Source organism: Protopterus annectens, chromosome 7.part0, assembly GCF_019279795.1.
Source record: "Protopterus annectens isolate FY-2018-M chromosome 7.part0, PAN1.0, whole genome shotgun sequence".
NCBI classification, from domain to species: Eukaryota; Metazoa; Chordata; order Ceratodontiformes; family Protopteridae; genus Protopterus; species Protopterus annectens.
The window spans coordinates 1,615,548,875-1,615,576,580 of NC_056739.1; positions in this window are offsets into that span (position 1 = coordinate 1,615,548,875).

Below are 27,706 nucleotides of genomic sequence, written 5' to 3' on the forward strand. Positions count from 1 at the left end.
ATTAAGCTGCCGTGGAACTTGGACTGCAAAAAAATTAACAGCTGCCATTACTTTACATTTGTTAAGCAGCACTTTTGCTATTTAGCGAGTGTAAAAAAAATAAACAGAAAAAAATTATATGTGTGTATGTATGTGTATGAGTAAATTTATGTTTCTGTCTGCATGTGTGAGCAAATGCGTGTATGAAAGCATAGGAGATTCTGTGTGTGTGAGGGATCGACAGAGAGTGAGAGCGATCTTGTGTGAGTGAATACGTGTATGAAAGCAGAGGAAACTCTGTGTGAGAGATCAAGAGAGAGTGAGAGCTATCTTGTGTGAGTGAATGTGTGTATAAAAGCAGAGGAGACTCTGCCTGTGAGAGAACGAGAGACAGTGAGAGCAATCTTTTGTTAGTGAATGTGTGTATTAAAGCAGAGGAGACTGCGTGTGTTAAATATTGAGAGACAGAGTGATAGCGATCTTGTGTGATTGAATACGTGTATATAAGCAGAGGAGACTGTGTGTGTGAGACCGAGAGAGAGAGCGGTCTTGTGTACATAGCTCTCAACTGTCCAAATTTTCACAGAATGCCCAGATTTTTAACTCATATTTTTTGTGTGTTCCTTATAAAATTTGTGGTTTTCTGAAGTTTAGTGGCAAAGCAGTAAGGAGTTAATTCACTAAATAATGACAGGCATTTGAGTTTCAGGCTTTATATCTTTCAGAAAATGTATTGTAATACAAGACCTTTTATTCTAGCAACTTCCTAAGTTTATAAGAGCAATATTTAAAATTTGTCCCTATTTTTGGGGCTTTGTCCAACCAATATTTTTGGCTTTGCCCAGATATTTTGTGCTAAGAGTTTGAGAGTTATGCTTGTGCGAATGAATGCGAGTATGAAACTAGAGGATACTGTGTGTGTGTGTGTGTGTGTGTGTGTGTGTGTGTGTGTGTGTGTGTGTGTGTGTGTGTGTGTGTGTGTGTGTGTGTGTGAAAGCAGAACAGACTGTGTGTGAGAGACAGGGACAGAGAATGGGCTCTCTGTAAAATTGTTGTGTTTTACTTATTTATTTTTTGAAGTACTATATTATTTTTATGTATTTTTGATGTAAAATGCTTCCTCCAACACCATTAACATATATTACAGAAAGTTTGAAACATTAGGTGGAAGAACTATTTTACATCAAAAATATATAAGTAAGCAAGAATGCCCAATAGACTGCATGTTAATATGTAATTAACCCACGCCCAGGGGTGTTATGAGGCCTGACTTCTCTTACTTATTTATAGTGACTTAAAATGTATTATACAATTCCTCCCTATTAATATTCTACAACGTGCATGCTGATTGGCCAGCCAACCAGCATACCCATTGTAAATCCCACAATATACCAACGAAAAAGGTCCAGTCGCCCAAACTTTTTTCCGTTGGTATAAACTGCCCCAAAACTTTTTTTTTTTACAATAAAAAAAAAGAGAGAGAAAACGGAGCAACGGAGACTTTCTTTTCTCCATTGCTTTCATTTCAAAGCCTTGATGTACTGGGGATGCGTGGGGAACTCAAGTCCCATACGCATGTGCAGTACATTAAATCACAGACTCTGTATACCAGAATCGGCGGAAGAACAGCAATCTGCCATTATACAAAGACATTAGGCAGGATTCACGAAGCCTCCATGTAAGAGTTACAAGGCTTACACGGAGGCTGCAGTTAAACGGCGTGACGTCAGCATGTCATGCATATGCATGAGGGCATGCTGAATCACACCTAAGGCTTACACGGTCCATGGAAGACAGTAGGGGGCGTGTCCGTAGGCCAAGCCCTGCAAGCGGATACGCCCCCAGAAGAGTAAATGTGCCTAAAGATAACGCCCATGACAGAGTACATAGAAATGTGAATAAACACAACACAACACATGCCCCCACAGACTATGAATATAAAATTATATAAATTAACATGTTATATTTTTTTTAAATTGTAAAGATGTTTGCCTGTGAGTGCGCTCGTTTGCGCGGGCGTGCCCGTAGCTCAGCCACAGTTAGCAGTAAGTGGAAAAGCATATAAGAACTAACTATGCAAAGTAAGCCAAAAAGCAATAGCTTAGCGGTAGAGACGTCAGCTGAAGAGCAGACAGTCATGGTTCGAGCCCCCACAACATCAATATTTATTTTTAGTGAAATAAGCACGAAACAAGTCCCTGACATATATGCACACATATAAAATTATATTTTATGTAAAATGTAAGGAAATAGGCCATTTATTTTGAAGAAATGTGAGATAACAAAATAATAACAAATGCCAGATGTGCCTATAGTTTAACAAGGTGAGTGCATCTGCCCGTAGGTGAGCAGTGGTATAACAGGTGTAAAATTAGTGCCCTAAGGTGAGCAGTGGTTCAACAGGTGTAAAATGAGTGCCCGTAGGTTAGCCATGGTTTAACACGCTGAAACTGTGTGCCCCTAGCTGAGCTGAGCGTAATATGCGTGCTGACAGCAAAATGAGGTGTAAACCAGCGTAGCCCGTTTGCGCAGAGCTGCGCACCGCGCCAGCAAGCTAACCGACGGGCAACGTTGAGCAAGCTGTAACAAAACTGCCTTTACACAGACACACCCCCTAGCCTGTCTAGACAGTCATAAAATATAAAAAGCAGTGGTCAGGTTCAAACCCAGGATACCATGCACCATAGTCAAGGTACTGAACCACTAAGCCATGACAGCTGTACTTAGAAATGCAGTAATAGCAAATATATAGGAATGAATAGGAAGAGGAGCATGACAAAGCAGGTTTTGTGAAGCTGATACAATTCCAAAATGGCCAATCACAGATAAGTGCGGGAAAAACAGCATATATAAGCCCCATAGGTGGGAATACACAGCATAACTGATTGTAGAACTGACTTGCAGCCAGAATGTCAGGAGTAGGTGAGGGTAGTTGCTTCCGAGCACAGAGGTGGGGCATTGAGGAGTCCACATATATGGTCTGGCTCCTTGTCCAGAATCATGAGGCCCAACTCATGCAGGGCCAGGTCCTGTGGGGAGCATATAGGGCTGAGGCGTGGGACCGGTTGGCTCATGATCTCACCAGTGCCACAGGGATTCCAAGGACTGGTGATCAGGTCCATCACCACCATGCGGACCTGAAGAGACGTAAGCAGGACCAACTGAACCTTTGGATCCAGGAGGCCCGGCAAATGCCCAACGCCCCACTACTGAGTAAGTTACATCTAATTATGTATGTAAGAAATTAACCTAGCTGATATTATGGAGATGTGTATTCCAATATTACTTTATTTATATTACAGCTGCAGGTGTCCGTTCTGCAAACCGCAGAGCCTATGGCGATAGGCTGGTGCGGTTGCGCCACCAGGCAGGTCAGTAATCCTCTCCCTGTAACTGTAAATAAATATAAAAGTATGACAGTTAGCAAAAGAGTGCAGTGTAGTCACTAAGTAATAAAATGTGCAAGTAGCAGTGTAAGAGTGTTTGCAAGTATTGCTTGATTACAAAAGTGTGTTGCAGTCTGCAATCCAAACAGAAAAATGAAAATGTCTGAAATAAAGTCTAAAATAAAGATGCCCCACCTGTAATATAATAGTACACAACCTGCAGCAGGCTGAAAAGTACAGCTGCAGAAGATGAGCAAATCACATGTGTGAAATATATCCCTGTTGAAATACTGAAACATGACAGAAGTGAGACTGTTGGAAAGGATTGTAATAACTACAGGTAAAACATGTCAATAAAGCCTAGAAGTAAGTACCATCCTGAATTGTAAAAATAAAACAAGTGAGAGAGTGTGAGAAAGAGTTTTGAATCCACCAATAAAGTAGTAATAACTCCTGAATAACATATACTGCAGTTAGTACAGAATGAAATGAATGTGACAAGCAGAACCAAACTGCGAAATGTGTTCAAAATGTTCCTGCAGCTGAAATGTGTATCCCAAAATCTGGCTATGTTGCTCTCAGTCTGCAATATGCAGATAGTATGATTGTTTGAAATACCAAACATCCACAGTTGTCTATAACTATATAAAGCAAATGTAGCAGGATGATGTAGCTGAATAAAGCCAGATATGAACGTGTATGAATAAAAATGAAAATGTATATTGATGTAGCAGTAACATTCCTATCACCAACTTGAAGTAGTTAACGCATAGGAAACTGTAGGTAGAACTGTAGTGTGTATATATCTGCAGCTATTAGAAATGTACAGCATATGTATTGGTATCTGAAGGTGTTAATTATATTTTCTTCACCTCATCCTATAACCACATATAATCCATTCCACATAAAATTGGTATGTGCAATCACAATTAACACCCCTGGACATTTGTCCTGTTGGGTCATACATATTTGCATGTATGTTGATGCATCTGCCCTGTTCATACATCCAAACCTGACGGCCTGTTGCCATCAATCAACCCTGCATGCTGTTGGACTGTGTATTGCTGTTCAAATTATGCATGCGTTATGCTTGCTGTTCAATGGTGTGAATATCTGGGTTTTTGGTTAATGGGAATACTAATGCATGCTGTTACAGTTAATTGTGAATGGTATTGTATGTTACTAACCCAAACTGTCATGACATAATGCAAAACATAGGACGACAGGGAAGGCGGGTTCCAGCGGACCCACCTCTCCCACCTCAGCTGGCGAGTGCACCTGGCAGTAGTGCCCAGTCTGGACCCTCCTCCGGTGGCCCTGTGCCACCTGCGGGTGGAAGCACTGCAGGGGATGGGGCTCATCCCCCCTCTGCAAGTGTGGCCGGAGGAGAACCACCACTCACCCTCCGTAGTGTCCGGACTGTGATGCGTAGGGAGATCCAGGAATCTGTTCTTGGGCCCCTATGCCAGCTTGAGGTACAGGTGGCACAACTAACAGGCATGCCTGTTGCCCGGCCTACACAGCCCCCAGCACAGCCCCATCCTGGGCAGTGAAGGTACAGTGGCAACTGCCCATGGGTGGGGATATCAGTTCCACTGTTGCCATCTGTGGGCTCATGGGCTCTGGATATCCAAACATCCATCCCCGTCAATTGTGTAACCCCCACACACGTGTCATACACCGCCCCTGTATGCGTCTTGTTTGTCTTGTCTGTTGACCTACCCAACCTACCTCCCCAGCTATACCAACTTCTTTTACCTGACATACCACTCTCACCTGAAAAAAAAAAAAAAAAAAAAGGGCACTCTGTAACCACAAAAAAATTATGCCCCATACATAGCTGCCCATTCCGCACACATGTCTGCTGGACATGGAAACTGTCAATTACAATTGGCTGTACAACAAGTATTATTGTTGTCCTTACACCTCTCTCAGGGGTGGAAGGTTTCAAATGTCACACCAAATTACAAACATATGCACAGCTGTTGCTGATGAAGAAATGGGCAGCTATGGGCCTTACCTACATCCCTCCTGCAAAACCCAAGCTTGTTTCCCTACTGTCTTACCCTCTTTGTGACCCCTTTTTCACCACTTTCCTGTCTCCCCATTTTCATTTCTTTCAAAGAAAATAGCTCGGGTGTGCGCACGAGTAAGCACTGTTAAGCGGTTGTAAGCGGGTGTGCGTGGAGCTGAACGGCAGTGCGCATGCGGGAGCTCCACACAAACCAACGCTAACCTGGTTACAACTGCTTAAAAGTGCCTTAGTCACTCTGAATGACAGGTCCTGTAGTCTGTGCAAAAGCAAAATAAAATCCCACTGTCAGTCCCGAACCCAGGACCTTGGAAACAGTAGTCTGCATGACTTACCACTAAGCCATGACTGTTATATCAAAACATTGTGCTACAATAAATATATCATGTAATAGTAGGAATGAATGTAAAGGGAATATAGGATGTGTAGTACACAAAGCATGTTATGTATATTTACTGTCAAATCTAGTGGATTTCTATAATAGTAGTGTGTGAACAGAAACAGCCATGCTAGTCGGTAGCTAGTAGGTAATAATGTCAGTTATTATATATATATAAATATATGTATACATATATATGTATATATATATATATATATATATATATATATATATATATAGTTGTAGGTGTCAGAGTACATACACACTTAGTACAGGAAACAGGAGAGATGAATGGAGAAATGTTAATCTACAACACAGCCTGAATTATGAGAGAGATACTAACCTTTACACTCACAGAACAGTGTCCACAGCATACCAGCATGGTCCCCGCCCATACAATCTGAAAGGGCAATGCCAATCTCACATACCCTTTTATAGCACTGTCCTGAAATCACGGTGAGAACTGCAATCAATACACAACTGACTGCATGCAATCAGCAAATGCTGGCTAACAATTGGTGCAGAGGCCATCACATGGACTTATGCAGCTACCTACAAAAGCATCCTGTACTCCCAGTCCACGCATGCAATACTTTCATTGCACCATCTGGAGGCAGAGAGAGAGAGAGAGAGAGAGAGAGAGAAAGATAGAAAAAAAGAAAATAAAAACACAAACAAAAACTACACCTAAGAAAAACTAAGTTGAAGCTGTCATCAGTGACAGTATCAAGCTGGGCTAGCAGCAGCAGGAACCCATAGAAATGGTAACGTAATCAGCTGTGACAAACACAGGTAATGTAAAGTAACAATTTAATAGTCTACATACTGTGAACCCTCCATATGTGTTATTGGTCTGTATCTATATGTATGTCTATGTGATAAGTTGTGTGTATCTTGTTTTACCCAAAGGGGATGACTATACATTTCATGCCATTCAGTGTTAGGCCATGATTCTGGCACCAGTTGTCCATTTCAGTGAGGCCTGTCTGTAGGATGTGTGTGTCAGCTGGTGTATCGACTATGGCGCCTAGTTTGCAGTCATCTGGGAACTTTGTCATCCACAGCCCACCCATGTTTGCTTTCACATCTGAGAAGTAAATGCCAAACAAGAGGGGTCCTAGGTCAGAGCCCTGTGGGATACCACTTGTGACTGGCTTTGAGTCTGACATGGCTCCCGCAATTTTGACTGTATGGATTCTGTTGTTCAACCAGTTTGCAACCCATCATGTGACATATGTATTAACATTTAAGCTGATGAGCATGTCTATGATGCCTGAGTGGGGTATTGTGTTGAAGGCCTTAGGCAAGTCCAGGTAGGCTGTATGGACTGCTTTGCCCTCATCAATGGCTGTAGTGACTGTATTGAAAAAGTCAACCAGGTTCAAAAGGCAGGATCAGCCCTTCACAAAGCCAAACTGGGTGGGATCAAGTGTCTGTAGGTCCCCAATGTCGCTGTATATGACTTCCATAATGAATCTTTCCATAGCTTTGCAGACAAGGCTGGTTAAGCTTATGGGCCAGTAGTTCCCAGGGTCTGTAGAGGTGTCTCCTTTGTGGAGTGGGACCACTGTTGCTGTACGCCAGTGTTCAGGTACATATCCCGTAGTAAGGCTAAGGTTAAATATCATTTTTATATGTGGTTGTAGCTCCTCTTGGAGTTCACGTAGCACACATCCAGGGATACCATCAGGTCCCATTGATGCTGTGTGTTCTGCTTTGCTGAGGGTGGCCCTCACCTGGACATCTGAGATGACAGGGAGGTTACATTCAGCTGTGATAAGTATTTCTTCTTTTGGGGGAGAGGGAGGGGGGATATTTGCACTGAACCTGTCTGCCAGAATGTTACCAATATCTGTGGGTTCAGTGTATTTTATGTAGTTGTGTACTAACTCTGAGCATATCTGAGGCTTTTGGTCCATGTTTCTAACAAAACTGAAGAAGGCCTTGTGGTTATCTTTAGTGTCCTTGGTCATTTTTCTCTCAGAGTTGGCCTTGGATGTTGTTATGAGAGAACTTAGCTTTTTACTAGTGCTGACCACAGATGCCTTCCCTTTATGTGATTCTGGTCTGTCCTGCAGTAGCCTCCTTCTATCGTTATACAATTTGTCTTTGGCTGGGGTCCATCAGACAGGATGCTTAACCTTTGTGCATAGGGTCTGGGCTAGAATTGTGTGTGCATGTTCCATGCATTCATGGGGATGTCCGTGCGAAGCATTTGCAAAGGGGTCAGCATTGTGGGTTGTGGCTTCCACTGGCCCAGTGGGATGCATGGATACCATCTCAGTCCTAACAAGTGAAGATCTGTCTATTCACATATATTTCAAAGTAGTCTACTGTGCTGGTGGTGGTGGTGGGATATGTATATCCAGGCAGATTAGTTTGTGTCCAGATCACACTAGTGGATGACGTTCCACATACAGTACCATGTTATGAACCCCCAGAGTGAGGTGTTGCATCCCCCCCTCACCTGACTGATGGGGCTTGGTACTATGTTGTATGGAATGTGGCAGGTATTGTTGCACAGGAGTCGGCTGAGCACTGATATCTGGCCATGTACATGTGTATCCACCAAGAGACACACGTGCTACATATGGGAGTAGTAGTATTTCACTACAGTTGAGTATCATGTATAGTATGTGTGCCATATTTTGCTGACATAGTTTGCTGATATCCTGTTTGTGTTCTCTTTCAGGGACATGGTGCATCAGCGAAATTCTGCTGCAGAAGATGAAGAGATACACCAGAGCCTGGTGTGGGATTATGACATACTGTTTTCCCACACCAGCCAGAATCAGTAGGAGAGGGCTGCACTGTGGCAAGACCTTGTCCGTAGGATAAATGACATTGGCACGCATAATAGGACATATGAGCAGGTACGACATCACTGCAGTGATTTAATCAGAAATGTCCGTCAGCGTGCGTCGGATATCCACAGGCAACAGGTCGCCAGAGGAGGTGGGGTGGGCACACATCCCCCCCTCACCAGACTGGAGGGGCTACTCCTAAGTGTTGTGGCTCCAGCCCAGGAACATCAACAGCAACACACCTGCATTATGATGGAGGCTGGAGCCACACAGCAACACGACATGGAGCATGCAGGTAATATGCCATATGTTCACTTGACTGTTCTGTACACTGTTAGTTTATGCATGTGTAAGGTGTGTCCTTGGTATGTAGCTGTCAACATAGTATGTAATTGTGCAGGTGTGAAGCCCAAAATTGCCTGAATGTAAAGGCAATGGCACTGAACTGACATAATTCAAACCAGGTCCCATGACAAACCCCCTTTTTTTCGGTGTGTTAACAAACCCATATGCTGGTAGTGTGTTTCAATACCTATAATGTTTATTGTAAAAGTGTCTGTGTCTTGTGTTAGGGGTTGCATGTGTGCATGTGTCAGCATTTTGGTTTTTGCCCCGGGGATGTGTGCTTTTCCCCCGTGTGCATGTGGTTTTTCCCTGTGGGTTTTATGTCAAGTGTGTGCATTTTGGGGCAGTGTCCTTGTAGGTTGTGTGTTCAGGCCCTTTTTTGGGGGGCATGTGTCGGGGGGATGTCCCATGTCATGTGTCTGGCATTTTGCATTGTCTGTGTTTTGTTCCTTTTTGGTGCTGTGTCCCGCGGGGGATGGTGCAGTTGTATGGATGTGTAGGGAGTGTGCAGGTCATTGGACATTTTAACATGTAAACTTTTTTCCTTCCTCCCCCAATTCTTGTCCTTTTCCTGGGGGAACCGAAACGGGGCCCCTACGTAATGTGTATCTGTGAATGGCCAAAGGTGGCAGGGTCCTATTTGGGAGCCCTTGCAGTTCGTGAACCCCCTCATTGCAATCTCCCGCCCGACCCAGAAATTTTCCCTAGGTATGGCAGGTGTCATTTCCCGGAAGTTACTTGGAAGTTCCCCAACAGGCCTGGGGGGGCCCGAGGGCCAACGACAGTTGCCCATGGGTTCCGTCACCATGGGGGGCGGAAGGGAAAGAGGTCCAACCCAGCATGCAGGCTTTGAGGCCGCACATGGAAAAAACACCCGACAGGGTCGAGGGGGTAAAAAGCCACCATATGCAGAGCGGCGGGATGCTTCCTTTTCACCGAGCAAGAGGGGGGACATTTCGCAGTTCCACAACCTGTCCATACCACTGGTGGGGCCCCGCTGGAAGCCAAGCACCGCGGCCGTACCAGGCCCCCCGGGGCCCCCCAATGAAGCCCCCCAAGTGGGTCTGTGCTGTCAAACCCCAGGAGACCATGGGTGGCCCGGCATCCCAACAGGGGGTGTTCCCCAAACCCCCCCTTCTGAACATCCCACGGCAACGTATGGTCCTACACCCCCCACACATACCCTGTCTGTGGAAGCCGACTTAGCCTCCAGGTCACTGTGGGTTAAAACTGTTTTCACCTGATAACTTGGGGCAGAAAAACATGTGTTCACCAGGGTACCACAAAAGACAAACTGGGAACCCCTACGTGTCCCCCAAAAAATCCAACATGCTTTTGGTACTGGAGACTCGGATTATTTACACCCTGTGCATAGTGAAAAGTGCCCCCTTGCAAACCCCTGTAGGAAAATTAACAGTTGTATGCAAGGGGGACAAAGAAGGTATTTATAGTATCATGTTTGGAAAAGTACATTGTGATGTTGGGATATCCCCCCATGCCTTTAATGTTGCGTCCAATTTTACAAAATAATAATAGTTAAAACCCCCATTTATCCTGGTAAGGTGCAAAGTACCTACAAAGGGACCGGGGGAATGAATATTCGCTGTACTGTAACCCTTTTGGGATTTTCCCCCCGCTTGAAGGGTTTCTGGTTTAAAAACCCAAATTTTTTTAAAATTAAAAAAATTTTAAATAATGTCAGTTTTCCATGGGCATTACTGTCTTCCTGGGTCAAAGCCTTAATTTTCATGTTACCTCAGTGGTCCCCCCTTTTTTGAAATGAACACCCACCCTCTTACTTTGTTTGTTTCCATTTTTAGGGTTTGGAACACTGATTCCCCCTCAAAGAGATTTCAAGTTCTGTGGATTCCTATGCATTTTTTTTCTTTAAACCAAAACTGTTGCCGTAAATTCCGGACCAGCAAACATGGCAAACCCATGGGATTGCCGGGATGAAACAGAGCTACCCTAATCTACCTTCAGTATTTTTCCCCCTTGGCCCCCGGTTTTTAATACCCGGGAATCCAAAACATGGACATGGCAAATAACCTTGAATCACCTCTTTGGGCCATTTGGGGAAAGCATGTGGAAGCACATGCCACATGGCACAACCCCCCCCCTGGCCAAAAACCCATTTTGGAACCCAAACCCCTGCCAATTTGGGGTACCTCTCCCAGTTGCCAACCCCCAGGTGGCATGAAATTTCAGTGATAAAAACCATTGCATAGCCCACTACACAATCCAAAACGCAAGGGGAACTTGGACTCAGAAAAGTCCTGCCTAGATACAACCCCCCTGGACACAGGATAGGGAACAGAGCACATGCCCCCTGGAACTCCTTGGGGCCAAACCTCACAGGTAGCTCCAAAAATGAAGTGTTCAGGGCCCCTTTGGCCTCATTCCCCCAAAATTAGGTAAGGTCACGTGTATGCCCCCGGGGCACATGGTCCCCCCCACCATGGGCATAAGGAGGAACAAATAGTCTTTCCTGCCCCAGGGTACCTGAAAACCCCTGGATAAAGGGGGAAAGAAGGGGTTCCCAGCAGTGGCCGGGGGGGAGCCTGACCTTGGTTCCTCATACCCCCCCCCGGGAGTCCCCAAAAAAGGGGCTATGCAATTTCTCAACTCCTGTCATTCAAGGGGACCAATGGGGGAGGGGGGAAAACTAAACCACAATATTTAGGGGGTTGCACGGCACCCCTGGGCCATTGTTAAGGCCCGTAAAACCTGTCCTTTTTTCCCCTCAAAACAAAACCCCCTCCTTTAAAATGGGATAGGGCCCAAAAAATGTAAAAAGATGCACCCAAATGTGCACTACACCCTAGCTGGAAATCTACTGTAGTAAAAGATTTGTTGGCCCCAGGTCAAACCCCACCCAGGTTAACCTCAACCCCCTGTCCCCCCAAAATGTAACAATGCAGGGGGGATCCGGAAAGTAAACACCCCCATTTTTACACAAAAGCATCACCTACAGTAGGAACAGTTGTTGGATGCCCTTTTTTCATGTGGCAACACCCCCCCCAACACAGGAAAAGCCCCCAACAACATGGAATTGGTTCCATTATGGGTGGTGACCACCAACATTTGGGGGTTTTGACAAAACACAAAACCCCTGTGGGTTCCACATTTTCACTAAATTTCTGGAAAAAATACCATCCCACCATAAAATGGGACCCGTTTCCAAATAATGTGACTAATTTGGGAAAAGATTGATCCCGTGTTAGGATGAACCCTTCCTCACACTGAACACAACCCCAACCCCCCACAAAACACATTTTGGGGGCAAATACCATTTTTCACTTGAGGCGGTTAGTGGAACTATTTTAATACGGTTTTTTTGGCACCAAAATTTTGAAATTCTTTTAAAAAAGTTCATTTTTGAACAAAACCCCCAAATTTTTTTTTCCCAAAACACCCTTCAAAACAAACCCTCAGATTAAAACCCTACCACTATTTATTACTGGGGGATTTGCCCCTTTTGGGTTCTTATGGGTCTCCCCCTGTTTATGGGTTGCACATCGTGTTGAGGAAAAGGACTGTTTCACAAATTTCAAAACCCCCTCCCCCACACACACACAACCCCTTGGGATTCAAACCTACCTAATTTTTAAAAGGGGAAAAGGGAACCTTTATTACTGGGAGGTTCTTTTTCCGGGTGTACTTATAGGGTGCTGACATCATCAGTGTTTGAAAGGGAAATTTTAGTGTGTTTCCCGTTGCCAAAAATTCTTTCAACAGAATTGCACACCAAAAATCCCCCCATTTAAAACCCCAAAACCTTCAGGTTAAACCCCAAACCCCTTTTGCACTTTAAAAAAGGGTTTTTTTCTTACTAGGTTTCCCCCTCCGTGTTTAAGGGTGTGCATCTGTGTTTAAAGTGGCAGATTTTCAATTGCCCAAAAACATTTTTTTAAAAAAAAATCATTTGGGGTTCAAACCCTACCTAACTATTTATGACACGAGAAAACCATTAGCAGAGCCTATTCGAAATTTCTGGGATTTCCCCCCTGCGTATTATAGGGTGCTGACATCATTTTTAAAAATGTCATCCCGTATTTTTCCAGTTTAAAAGGGGGAAATTTTTAGCCACCAAATAATCCCCCCCTGGCATTTAGGTTCAAACCCCTACCCCGTTTTACACCAAACCATTAAACCCCTTTTTCGGGATTTCCCTTTCCCCGCGTCATAGGGTGTACATCACATGTTTAAAAGGGGGGGGCATTGTGTGTTCTCCAGGCCAAAAATTTTTTCCCAAAGCCCCCCAAAAAAACCCCTGGCATTTGCAGGGCCCCCCACCCAAAATTTAAACATTGAGGGGGCCTTGCAATGTATCAATTCCACGTTTTACCCATTTTATATGCTCACTTTTTTACAATATTCATCAAAACCCGCAGGTGGGGGGGGCAAAATGATTTCACCACCACTTACAATTGAACGTGGAGGTTAAACCATGCTGGAAAGGACCTGTAACCCCCATCCAGACATACATCCAGGACACACACTTTGCTTCCCTGGGAACAGTACCAGGATATGCAGGTGTACACATACACCATTCCAGTTGTTAACGTCAGGTACAGGCATATTGTGTGTGGGAACTACTCAGGCCTCTACAACATTACCCTACAGCCACTACAATTTGTGAGTCCATGTGCTATGGCAGAACCACTCACCACAGCCACAAGGGAGAATACATATTGCACTTGGCCATCTGCAACATGGGTACTCACTGTTCCACACCAGAGGTAGACCACCATTGTTGATATCTGACCATACCCACCTTTCCCTGGACATCCATATCCCATCCCCAACCCCAGGCTAGGTTGTCACTGCAAACAAACTGTATTTATCACAAGCAGACTTTACACCTGTGAAGACTGGGGTGGAAGACTTCAAATGACCCATGCTGGGGGAGTATATAGGCCACTCTGCATAATCCTTGTCAATTGCATTCTATGAGCATGTGGAACATTTGCATTGATCATGCTATCCCTAATATACCCATGACTGCTCCACAACAGGACACCTGTCAGGTGTACACCAGCCGTATATGAGCTGTCCAACAGACAGAGTGAGCTAATATATTGCAGAGCAGTAGCCCACAGAGGGAGGACATCTCTGAACAGTACCAGCATGACACTTCAATCCCACATAATCATCATGACACAGTGTTGACAGTGAAATTGTCCAGACAATGCAGATAAGGCTCCCCTCAGTCTGTTATTGATGCCCACTTACTGTTAGAGGTCCTCAGCAACCCTCTTTCAGCACACACCAACAACATGGATGTGGCTTAGCACATTCAAACCCTGGGATCTCCACTGTGTCCCTGCTTGACAGAGGCACAGCACACTAGCCTCACACGGTGCCTTATGTGACCTACTTTACAGTGGCACAGTAGCCTACTGTACTGGGAGGCAGGCCAAGCACACTCTGGCTAGCTGTCATTCCCTAGGGCAAACAGCCTAGTGTTGACCTCTACACCCATATGTTTAATTGTCAGATGCACATTATTTGTTGCTGATAGACTGTTTGCAGGTCTTTATTGCCATAGCATTCCCTGTTTGTATGAACAACATGTGTATCTGTGGAAGATGTTTGCATATGGAAGGGATTCACTATATCACATATGTCTCTGTAGTCATTTAACTGTGTGCACTGGGCAGATTGCTGTAATGTGGTTGGTTCCTGGAATAACACGTACAAATACCAGATATGTGTGGCCAACTGCTAAACTGAGATTTGGCCTAAGTGTGTGAGCATGCCCAGTTCATCCTTCCCATGGCATGTTGTCTGACATATGTCTCATTTATCAAAGTGTGCGAGCATGCCCAGTGTGTGCTTTCCATATGTTGAACTCTGCAGCCCACCACATTTGTGGATGAGTTTGGACTTCAACAATATCTCCCGTTTATGGTTGTGTGTTGTGTGTCATGTTGTGTAGTTACTGTCTGACTGCTTTGTGTGTGAACGCAACAGGGATTATACTGTGCCTGCAGGGTTTGCATGGGATACTTTGCATACAGTTGTCAACATCCTTTCATACTGACCTAACACTGTAGTACCGTATAGTGTACTGGTTCAGTACTTTCACTGTGATGGACAGTATCCTGGGCTTTAGTCCTATCACTGCTTTACATTCCCATAGTGAGCACAACAGCCTGGTTAGGGGCCAGTTGTGCACATCAGACCATGTTGCATTATGTTCAGATATGAGCTACTTATACCAGGCTTGTCCAACATTGGTAGTGTATTCCACAACATAGTGTACATTGGCAAACAGTAGCGATGTGCCCTAGGCCATTTCTAATGCTAGTCGGAGAGTGTGTTTGTCCTTCAACACACATTGTAAGTGGAGTTTGCCATGACATATGTCATGGTTAGTATACTGTGCCTCCGTCTACCTGTGACATAACAGTGATATCCAGGGTAAACCTACCATCTCCTATCCACTCATCACGATTCCTCTTGAGGTGAATCGATGAGTGACTCTATGGATAACCTGTACTGGGAGTTTACTCATGAGTGGGGGGTGGCTTCTGTGTTATGGATCATGCAGTACAGCTTGTCCTATGTATGTCAGTGCTGGGGTTCAGGTCTCTCATGTGCATAGCTCAATGCCATTCAGATTGTACAAGGTGCAGCATGTTCATTGATTCCAGCTTGGACATGGCTTTATACATCAGGCACAGCTTGCCTCTGGGTGGGCAGTATGGCAGTGTGTGGAGCTGCAGTTTGTTTAATCAGGCAATACATGGCATCTGTTCAAGCTCTTTGATACTCCTGGTGAGGTACTGTTGGGGACTTTACAGTTGATGGAGGTGTCTGCTGAGGTACATCCCACAGGGGCTATTGTAGTCAATTGTAACGCTGATGAATGATGACTGCAGAGCCACAATGACCTCCCCTTATCTAGATCTGACAACCTTCATGATTAGGTGGGTATATGGTATGTTTCTGTGAACACTACAGCCACATGTTTGTCCAATGCAGGATATCTATCACCTTGTGTCCCCAGGTCTCTCATTACATGTTAGGTACGTAATGGGTTAACACCTATGTGGTAATTGGTGGGCACGTACTGTATATCCACGGGGGTTGACGATACACTTTTCTGCAATTAGCTTGCTGACATGGCTATGGCACCAGATGTCTGTTTCTATGTGGCACTTTTGAGGGATGCCTGTGTCAGCTGGAGGGTCAGATATGGTAGGCAGTTTGTAGTCTTCTGCATACATGTTCAGACACAGTCCTTCCATGTTGGCCTGTACCTATGGGACATATATACCAAACGAGGGAGGTCCCAGGGCCAAGCCTTGTGGGATGCCAGTTATATCTGGTTTGTAGTCTGACATGACTGCAGCATGTCTGACAATGTCAGTTCTGTCCTTGGTCTGGTTTGCAACCCCTCTACTGACATAGGGGTTTATATTTAAGCTGGTGAGCATATCTATAATGCACACATAGGGTATTGTATGGAAGCATTTGCAAGGTCCAGCTACGCTGTGTGGACCACATTGCCCTCATCAATGACCTTAATGACTGTTTCAAATGAGTCAAACATGTTTAGGGGCAGGATTTGCACTTATGAAAGCTACACTGGGTAGGGTCCAGTGTCAGTAGGTCCCCAATAGCTGTGCAGACCAAGCTTCTCATGATTCTGGGGTGGTAGTTTGCAGTATCCATTCAGGCAACACCTTTGTTGAGAAGGACCACTGTTGTTGTACACTGCTCTTTGCGTACATATCCTGTGGTAAGGCTGACATTGAGCAGTAGTGTGATTTGGCATTCCATTCTTCTTGGAGTCCATGTTGGACTCAGCCCAGGACACCATCTCATACCATTGTTGCTGTGTGTTTTGCTTTGTAGATGCTGGCTGTTACCTCAGCATCTGCAATGTCAGGGGGCCAGCAGTCTGCTGGGATAGATATTTTGCATTCTGGGGGGTTTGCACTGCACCTGTCAGGTTGTATGTTGGCAATATGTGTGTGTGTTTGGTATGTTGTTTGTAATATTTGTGTGATTCAGAGCATATCTGTGAATTCCCAACACGGTTCCTACCATCAGTTGAGTAAGCCTTGGGATTATCCTTAGTGTCCTGTACAATTTGTATCTTCATAGGTTCATAGGTTCATACTAGGCTATCCACCCTAGGGCATTTGTAAGCCTAGCCAGAGTGTGTGTGTCTTTTGCCCCTTGCTATGTGAATATTATGGCCATTTATGATTTACTTTACTGTGCTTCTGTCTGGACGTGACACAGTGAAGACCCCCAGTGTACATCTACGATCATCCATCCACTTGGCAAGATTCCTGTTGAAGAGTGTCAGTGAGGGGCTCTGCCTAACATGGAGTGGGATTCTGTTCCAGGGTGTGGGGAGCCTCTGGGTTATGTATCTGTCCCTCCAGCACATCCTATTTCATTATGTGTTGAGGTTGACATCTCTCACTCTCACTCTCACAGCTCCGATGGCTTTGAGTTTTCTGGGGTGGAGCATGTCCATTACTCCTGTGTTCGACATGGCCTTGTACAACAGACATACAATGCCTCTGTGTAGGCAGTATGTGACTGCATTCAGCTGGGGTGTCTACAGCCAGGCAGCATATGACATATATTTGAGACCCTTTATCCTCTTGGTGAGGTACCTTTGAGGTCTTTCTAACTGCTGCAGGTGTCAGGTAAGGTACATCCCAAATGAGGCATTGTACTAGATTATGGGTCTGATAAGAGAACAGTACAGGGGCACAATGACCTCTGTTGACATATATGTGACTCCTTTCATGATACTGTGTCCAATATAGACAGTCTTCCTAGCCACATTGGCATTGTGAGTGTCACATAACAGGTTACTGTCCACTTGTGTCCCTAGGTCCCTGATTACTCCTTCCATACATAATGGTTTACCACCTATGTGGTAATTTGTGAGTACCTTGTTTGGTATTTGGTGGGACATTCATACTGTCCAGTGTCTTCAGGATGGCTGGGTGGGGTTCCTGTGTGTGAGAGTGTGGTCTGTAGCATGCTACAGACTGTACAGCAGTTTTGCCTATGGTTAGGTACACATGGGTGGTCTCCGATGCTTCATGCATTGTCAGTTACCTGGACGTATGGGTGTCTGTGCTGAATATGGATACTCCCCCTCCTTTTATGTTTTGGTCCAGGTTTTGGGGCCATAACGCATGATATGAGGTATAACCTAGTAGTGCTGGTGTGCTGTCAGTAGGCTTGCAGCAGGTTTCTGTCACTGCACAGACATCAATGTTCTCCATACTGGGGAGGGCCTCAGGAGCATACATATTGCGGTTTACATGTCTGGCATTGGTCAGCATTACCCTTATGTTTCTTACCACTTATGTTTTCTAGGGTGGTGGGTTAGTCTTTTCAGCCTTGCCTACGTAAGGCTCTATGGAGGTGGCAAAAGCCTTATCCAATATTCAGACGCCCAGGGGTAACAGGTGCAAGCCATCCCTGGAACAGCAGCATGGCTTGTCAAGCATGACATCCCAAGCAGACAGACATTAGATCCTCTTGGAATGACAGCAGTAATTGTGCCACTTGTTAAAGCTGATCATTCTGTGTTTGTACTGTGGCATCATTCTTGGTGCAGGTAGGATGCTGCAAACGGTCAGTGTCATACAGGCCTGGAGTACATACTCAGAGAGCTCATCTATGTCTCTTTTCATGTAGTCCAGGGAGGTACATCTCAGGTCATTCACACCAGCATGGACAATGACTGCATCATATTTCTACTTGCTTTGGGGTGACCTGCGTACTTGTGTTATGTGGCATATTGTAGCAGCCTACAGGCAGCTTATTGTACCCTTTCCCTTGTTCAGTCTGGTGAGCGGGACAGCAGTGTGTCTGACTATGGAGTCACCTATTACAACTGTATCAGGCATGTTGTTTCTCCTTCTGGCCTGTGACTGTTTGGCACACAAGCTTTGTGTACTATGTGTTGCATGTGCTATGTTTGGAGGTTGTGGTTGCTTGGGGGTCTGCTTTGGAGGCCTCTGTTGGTGTGGTGTGTTTGTAATTGGGGCCTCCGGAATGTTTTTCTGTGTTTATGTGTTTGGTTTGCAGTTGTGATAGGTCTATGTGGGACTGGGTTTGTGGTGTGTGTGGTTACCTTCTCCTCCTGACTAGTTTTGACAGTACTGAGTTGAGGGAGCTCAGCCTCCGGTTTGGATAAATGGTTGCATCTCTCAAATATATTTGTATTTCTTGGGGAGAGATGAGGGTTGTCTGTGTACTTGGGGCAGGTGTAACATTGCCTCGGGATTCACAGATTCAACTTGTTGTAGCTGGCCTTAGTAGATTGTATGTGTGGACATATTTTATTGCCATACTACTGATCAGTGATTACTTCCCTTTTTATGTTTGCTCTATCATGTAGTAGCTTCCTCATTCTCTTGCATGGTTTGGTAATGGCTGGAGTCCAGCATGCCAGATGCCTGCATGTATGGCATTGTGTCTTGTTGTTATTTGTGATTGCATAATCCAAGCATTCCTGGCTGTGTTCATGGAATGCCTGTATAACAGGTTCTGAGGTGTGGCCCATATTTTGCACCTGCACAGGGCCTTTAATGGATTCTACATCAGTTTGGAGGGGTGCAACTTATGCTTTACACATGTTTTTCACTGTGGTTTTCTGGCCAGGGACTGTGGTCCAGATGTGTATATCCAGTGTGATTACTCTATGGTCTGGTCTTACCAGTGAGGGATACACTTCTCATCCTGCCATCCAGTACCCATGTTGCTGATTATCACATCCAGTATGCTTACCCCTCTTGTGGGAGTGGTACATTGTTCCTGTGCATTTTGGTTTATGGATTCTAGGAACTTTTCTCCTACAGTGTTGGAGCTAGTATAATGCTCCCAGTCTATGTCTGAGTATTTTCAGTCAACCAATATAATGTGGTTTGGGCGGCTTGATATATTCATGTATACCAACATAGGCCAGGTGCAGTTCCTGGTGTTAGGATGGTAGTCTGTAGCAGGCTATAAACTGGGAAGCAGTTTTAGCCACTGTTACTTGACCATGGCTAGTCCATGCTGCTTCTTGTTGTGGTACCAACATGGGGGTGTGGTTATCCTTGACAATTATTGCTAGTCACCCTCCTTTTGTAGCTTGTTCCATGTTTAGAGGCTGTACAGCACAGTATGAGGTGTAACCTGGTAGTGTTAGGGTGCTATTGTGAGCCTTGACCCAGTTTTCTGTTACAGGACAGATATCAACATTCTCCATACTGGGTGAGTTTACACTGCACGCATCTTGCTGTTTAGACTTCTGGCATTGGGTGGCATTACATCTAGGTTCTTATCCCTTGTGTTACCTATGGAGGTAGGTTTGTGTTTTGAGCCTTACCTATTCAGGGCACGCTGTGGGTAATGACAGCCTTTGCCAGTATCCATGAGGCCTGGACTGATAGGTGCACACCACCCCTAGCAGGTGGAGCATCATGTCATGCTCAGCATGTCATCCCAGGCTGGCACACATTGGATCCCCTTTGACTAACTGCAATACTCCAGCCAATTATTGCAGTTGATCATCCCATCATCATATTGTGGCATCATGCTTGGTGAGGGTAGGATGTTAGTCAGGGTCCTCAAGTGTGCATACACTACATGGTGTTACATTACCTAACACATGGCATTCATGCCTCAGGTGGTGCTGCAGGGCTGCCTCTGTCGGATGCACATATTACACTCCCTGTACATGTTTAACAGCAGGTTTTGTCATTTTAGGCATCCATGTTATTATATGAGTGAGTCAGAGAGGGGTATCATTCCCAGGGTTCCTACTGAGCCAGTGTATGTGCTATGCGTTGCCTCTTTGCCAAGGCCAGGGCATACTAGGCACGCCTCTTTCTGCCTACTGGGGCAGGCTCAGGTTGTTCCTCCTCCGAGTCACGGTCTGCCTGTGATGGCCTTGGCAATGGTGGGGGGCTGTTTGGCCTGGCTCTATGCTGGTCCTGCTGCAGCTGCTTTCGCAAGATCATATTATGTAGCATAGCACATACCATGACAATTTGGGTACATGTAGTTGGTGAGTACTGCAAGGCTCCATCAGATGTGTCCAGACACCGGAACCATGACTTGAGCAGCCCAAACACACGCTCTATTACATTACGTGTTTGTGCGTGTGCCTCATTATGGCATTCCTGTTCAGGTGTGTGTGCATTTCTGATGGGTGTCATCAGCCACGGCTCCAGTGCATAACCTGCATCCCCCACTAGGTGTCCGTGTGGGATGTCCCCATTGGCAAATGTCTGGTACAGCTGCGTCAAATGCCAGATATGGGAATCATGGTAGCTCCCAGGGCAGCCAGCACACACATTCATTATTATCACACATGACCTGGCAGTTGATGGAGGGGAAGCCCTTGCGGTTAATGTAGGCCCTACCCCGCTCACCGGCTGGTGCTTTGATGCGTATGTGCGTGCAGTCTATTGCACCCACTACCTCAGGGTATTCCACTATTTGCTGGAAGAGACGCATATTGCTGGCCAATACCTCATGGGCATTGGGGAAATATACATGATCACCTACATGTGCTGACATGGCATCCAGGAACTGGTGCAGTACCCTGGAGGCTGATGCCTGTGATATCCCCATCATATCACCAGTTGGTCTCTGGAAGGTACCTGTTGCTAGTATTCTTAGGCCAACACATACCTTGGTTTCCACTGGGATGGGTTCCCCTCTGTTGGTTCTGTGTGTGAGGCGTGGCCTGCACAGCTCAACAATTTGCTGCAGGAGGTCTCTGTCCACTCTATAGCACTCTACTATCTCCAGCTCATGTAACCCATGGTAGGTGACCCTGGGCCTGTACACTCTTCTCTGTCTCCTCACTGTGGGTTGTCTGGCACCATCTGCATTGTCACCACCCTCAGCAAGTTGCCTATGTCTCCTTATGACAGCTATGGCAGCCCCTAGCATTTCTGCTCTGAGTTCAGCTTTTTCAGTTTTCACTTCTAATAGCTTACTCCTGTCTTGCAGTGTCTCTTGTGAGAAACATCCTGCACTGCTGTTTGCAGAGTTTTAAGTGCTTGGCTGAGCTACTATTTTGCCTGTGTGATTGCCTGCTTCTAATTGTTTTCACCTGCTAGCTCCAGCAGTATTCCCTGCTAGCTTCCTACTAATTCTGTTGTTTCCTTTTTCCTTTCTGTTTCCTCAGGGGGGAGCAACACGCATAACAGCAGAAACACGCTCACAGTGGCTTACACGCGCGCACACATGCTTACACGGTTCAGAATCTGCTTATTCGGGTCAATACGCGCGCACACCAGCGCAAACAGTGTTACAAGTCTGCCAACAGGCTCCCACATGCTCAGTCTGCCTTAGACGTGCGCACACTAGTGCAAGCAATCTTAGGAGTCTGCCAACACACTCCCACATACTCAGTCTGCCTTACACGTGCGCACAATGCCCTACCTGTGCCTCATGGTGTGAACACGTGCACATGCACGCCCAACAAGAAACTTTGGTGTAAGCAACAGTGTACACCTTCCATTTCTTGACTTTCCCATGCTTATCTTGTGGCACTCCTCTTTCCATGATATGTGTCTGACATCTGTCATGTAACACTGACCTCCAATGAACTGCTTTTCTTTCTACCATTTCCCCCCTGTGATGTCACCTATCTCCTACTCTATTCCTCCCCCTTATGTATCTCTTACACCACTCAGAATGTGCTCATTTGCTATGTGACAGTGGAATTCAGTATCCTAACACTCATTTACATCAGATTGCCTACTAATGCTTAGTTACATGTCTTAGACTCAGCTTCCCCCCTTAGCAACCACTAAACGGTGGCCATGTTGTTTTTGGTCTGCGGGTCCCTGTATTGTAAATCCATGTATTGCATAAAACCCACATTTGTGGGTTTATAACCTTAATTTTTATGTTTTATACAGCGCAACTCGTTTGCGCGGGGCTGCGCTGCGTTTAAACAGATCGCCGAAAAAAAAATATATTATTTTTCATATTTGATTTGGGGTACCTTGCCAGTGGCCACATATTTAACCATTGGCATGCTGCCTGACACATATGCACCCTTTATTTGGAGATGACATGGCTCCATTGTGTTTTTGCAGAAACGTACTCAGTTGTCAACTGAGTACATTTCTGCAGCTAAAACGGCTCTTACACGGGATGCTTTCTGCTTCGTGGATCACTACTCTACCTCATTTGCATGCCTTTCAGCTGCAAGTGAGGTATTTAGCATATCCACGCCCAGTCCTTGTAAGAGACGTTTTAGCTGGTCTCTTATACGGAGTTTCGGGCTGTTCCTGGATCGCGAGGCTTGCATGGAGTCTTACACGTCTCTTACACTCCGTGCAAGCCTTCATGAATCCTGCCCATTATTTAAGAAAAGTAAGTATTTTTTTCCTAAATAATGTCATTGTATAATAGCAATAACCGACTCCGTGGTTGTGGTATATTGAAGATTTACCCACAGCTGCCTTTGCCCTCGTGATTAAACCACACCAACCATGGGTAAATCTTCAATATACCACACCACATCGTTTGTTATTGCTTAATTATTTATTCTGTTTATTTGTTGGTATTTATCAATATTTGCTGGGGCAGTGGAGCAGATTGATGGTTCCCATTCCTTCCCATATTGTTGCTAGTGGTGTGGGTCATGAGTCCATATCCCTGATGACCCCTCATCCTTATACTGACACAACTAGGAAAATTAAAGTGTATTCCTTGATTCTATTGGCCAAGTAGTATGTTTTTGACTATAATAAATCAGTAATGAAGGTTTAGAATATGATAGTGAGCCTCCAAATACAGTTCTGTGAATGCACCTTTTGCTTTGATATTGCATTCTATTCTTTTAGCTAGCTTAAAAGATAGAAATCTCTCATTTATCAGCAACATTTCAATCCCATGATTTTACACTAACAGCACAGAAGCATTTTGCACTCAATAAAGCATCAGTGAGCACAGCCTCTTCACAAATCACATATGCACTCATAAACCAGTCCTCTGCATTGTATGGGGCTGACTGGAAATCATTTAAGACAGTGGCTCCATAGCTATCAATTTTATTTGCATCGGTGACTTGTAAAACATTTTCCTCACTGTTTTTCTTGGATTCACTTACTTGTGAAAAACTATTAGGCAGTAAACACTCCCTGTATTCTCTTATGAATGCTGGACATGAATTCTTATCATGCTATTAATTGCAACTTGAACAAAATAGTGATTTCATACCTGAATTCTCTTTAAACTGCATCATCAGGATCACGTACATGTTTTTGCTTGCCATACTGTTTCAAGTATTTCACACATTGTACTTTGTCCTTGAAGTATTTTGTTGAGTACTAACAGATTTTACTCTCATTTTAACTTTGTACATATCCAAGTCTTCACCAATCGCTTTCATCTGAATGCTGTTTATTAATAGGATCATGGGATAATATGAGATTACTAGGCCAACAGCCCTAGAGCCTTTTTAAGCCTAGCCGTTCATACCCTAATTTTCCCAATTATCAATGCTCACAGGCTAGAATGGCTTTGGTATATGATTGTCCCTTAGTGCATCAACAAACTGCCCCTGTCCATAAGGGCCACAGGTGACAAGCCAGGGGCGAATTTGCAATTTCCCATTCACTGGTCCAAATTGCATTTGAATAGGCTTAGGGAAGAGCTCTGTAGCACATGAGTAGAGTCTGTTCCAGAGAAGAATAATCACTGAGACACATATGTGTCCCTCCAGTATGTTTTGTTTAAGTCACAGATGAGATTTGGATCCTTACATCGGACAATTCTAGTTATGTTTGTTTTGTGAATGTGTAGCAGACCCAGCAAAACTGAACTGGAGCATGCCTTGTAGGTTAGGCAGATTGCCCCTCAGAAGCCTGTAAGAGACCCAGTACAGGGATAGGTCTTTGAGGTGGCATAGGACATTTTATTTACACCCTGTATTCTTTTAGTGAGAAACCTCTGTGGCTGCTCCAGCTGTTGCAAATGCCTGGCTAGGTACATTCTGAAGGGTGTATTGTACTCGATTATTGACCTAATGAAGGCTGAACATAGTGGGACTATGATCACCTTAGATCTGAATGCCATACCCTTACTTAAAAGTTGTGCCACTTAGAAAGATTTTCTCTACCATGGACACATGGTGATCAAAGTTCAGGTTACTGTCAACCTGAGTTCTCAAGTCCCTTTTCACTGTGTCTACTTCTAGGGGAGTGTTATCAGTGTTATAATTTGTAGGGGTGATCATTTTCCCAAAGGGTATGATTATGCTTTTTTTGCATTGAGTTTTAGATCAAGGTTCCAGTTATCAGTTATTTCTCTGTGTCAGACCTTCCTGCAGGATACCTACATCTTTGGGTGATTCAGTGATTGCACCCAGCTTGCAGTCATCTGCAAATGTGGTCAGCCAAAGGCCCTCTACATTTGTCTTGCCTCCACAGAAGTATATTCCAAACAGGAGAGGTACCAGCACCAAACCCTGTGAGACATGACTAGTAGCAGGCCTCTTGGTGGAGATGAATTCTCCTACCCTAAATTCATGTGTGCTGTCTGTGAGCCATTTGGTGATCCATTGGGTGACGTAGGGATTTATGCCTAAATTTTTGAGTTTGTCTATAATACCGGAATAAGGTATTGGGTCAAATGCCTTTGTCAGGTCAAGATAAGCAGCATGCACCATTTTGCTCTTATCCATGGCTCTAGTGACCTTCTCGAAGAATTCCACCAAGTTTAGTAGGCATAATCTGCCTTTGTCGAAACCAAACTGGAATGGGTCTAGTGTTTGAAGATTTCCTATGTCTTTTTTATCAGATCCACAATAATTCTTTTCATGGCCTTGCATATAAGATTAGTCAAACTTATTGGTCAGTAATTCCCTGGGTCTGTTGATGGTCCACTTCTGTGTAAAGCAATGACAGTTACAGTCCTCCTTTCCATAGTGTTGAAGCCTGAATGAAGGCTGTGGTTGAACTTCTTCGTGGGCCTGATAGATCATGTTTTCAGCTATTTGGAAGGCCTCCTGTGATATTATCAGGACTCACTGATGCAGTGCTTTTATCTTTGGAATGTGCAGTGATGATCATCTGTTCTTTAGTGATAGCTGGTGAAGAAATGGTAGAAGGTATTTCCTGGAGGAAACTGGAGGTGATGGGTATTAAAACTGAAGCTAAATTTATTGGTGAGAAAATTTGCTATATCCCCCATTTTAGTATAGGAAGTTCCACTTACTATTAGTTCAACACACTGTTGGGTGTTCCCTTCAAGGCTGCATATATAATTGGAAAATGTCTTGTGGTTATCCTTAGCTTAGGAGGCAATTTTGCCTTTAAATTGGTTTTGGTGGACTTGATTAGTCCCCAGATTGCTTGTTAAGACTGATGATGGAGTTTTTTGTCTTTTGGACATGACCCTTCTTATTTTTGGACAGGATTTTTTTCTTTTCTTGTACACCCTATTTATACTGGGGGTCCACCAAAGGGGCTTGTTTTGGAATTTGTTCTATGTTCATTTCAATTTGGTACTGATGTTTCATGCAATTATTTAAATGCTTGTACAGGGTTTCCATAAACACTTCCACATGGGCCACAATGTTCTCTGAGTTTGTGTAACCACTTCCACATAGGCCAACATGTTCTCTGAGTTTGGGGCGGCATGGAATTTAGCTATTCCTTCACTTAATATGAGGTAGTTAGCCTTGGAAAAGTTCTTAAATGTTCTGGGTTTTGCTGGGAATTCAGCATTTATATTTATTTCAGGGGTTACTACTTTGTGAACTAATCTGACAAGTGAGGACATTACACAAGGTGGGGGGAGTGCAACATTCTCTCATAGCTGTGAGCATCAGATTCAGGATATTTGCACCTCTAGTAGGTATGCAAATTAGCTGTTCCAGGGTGTATGCATTGACAAACTCCCGGAATCTTTGACCCTGCATTTTAGTGGTTGTGTATGTATCCTAGTTTATGGTAGGATAGTTGAAATCACCCATGAATATGGTATTGGGCTGAATTTTGAGTGATTCCAGTAAATTCGAGTATGGGGTATGGTTATCCAGGGTCATAGTCAGGGACCTAGGGTTAACAAGGATATGGTATTGGACTTTACCTAAGGTTAGTTGGACATGGAGTAGCTCAAGCATGTCATACTGTCTGACAAATTTTGAGGTGTGCTTACTTTTTATGTAAATTGATACACCTCCATCTCTTGTCCTTTCTTGTGAGGTAGCTGGTCTAAATGTGTGGAAGGCATTATTGCCTTGTACTGCCAGGGTGTCTTCCACAGCTTTAAAATATTTCTCAGTAACTGCACAGATGTAAACACTCTCCAGGGTGAATAGTGCTTCTAGACAGTGGAGCTTCTTGTTGAGACTCCTAATGAGCAGTAGCACTTTCAATTTATCTTGCATAAAATTTACTATGTTGGAAGGTTTATCGTATTGGCATTGCCTAAAAAAGGCACTGTAGGGGTGGGTAATGTTTTGGCCAACATCTGAACATCTGATGGGGACAAGTGTGACCATCCCTGGCAAAGTAGCATGGTCTGTTAATCACGTCTTTCCAATATGACAAATTTTGGACCCCCTTTGAATGATACCAGTAACTAAGCCAATTGTTAAAGTCAATCATCTTCTGTTTGTATTGTGATATCATCCTTGGAGAAGGTAGAATGTTTCTCAATGCTAGGCTCATAACTGTACTGTCTGGGACACATAATCTGAAAGCTCTATCATGTTTCTCTTCATATAGCCCAGGGAGGTACATCTGAGGTCATTAACATCCACATCGGCATG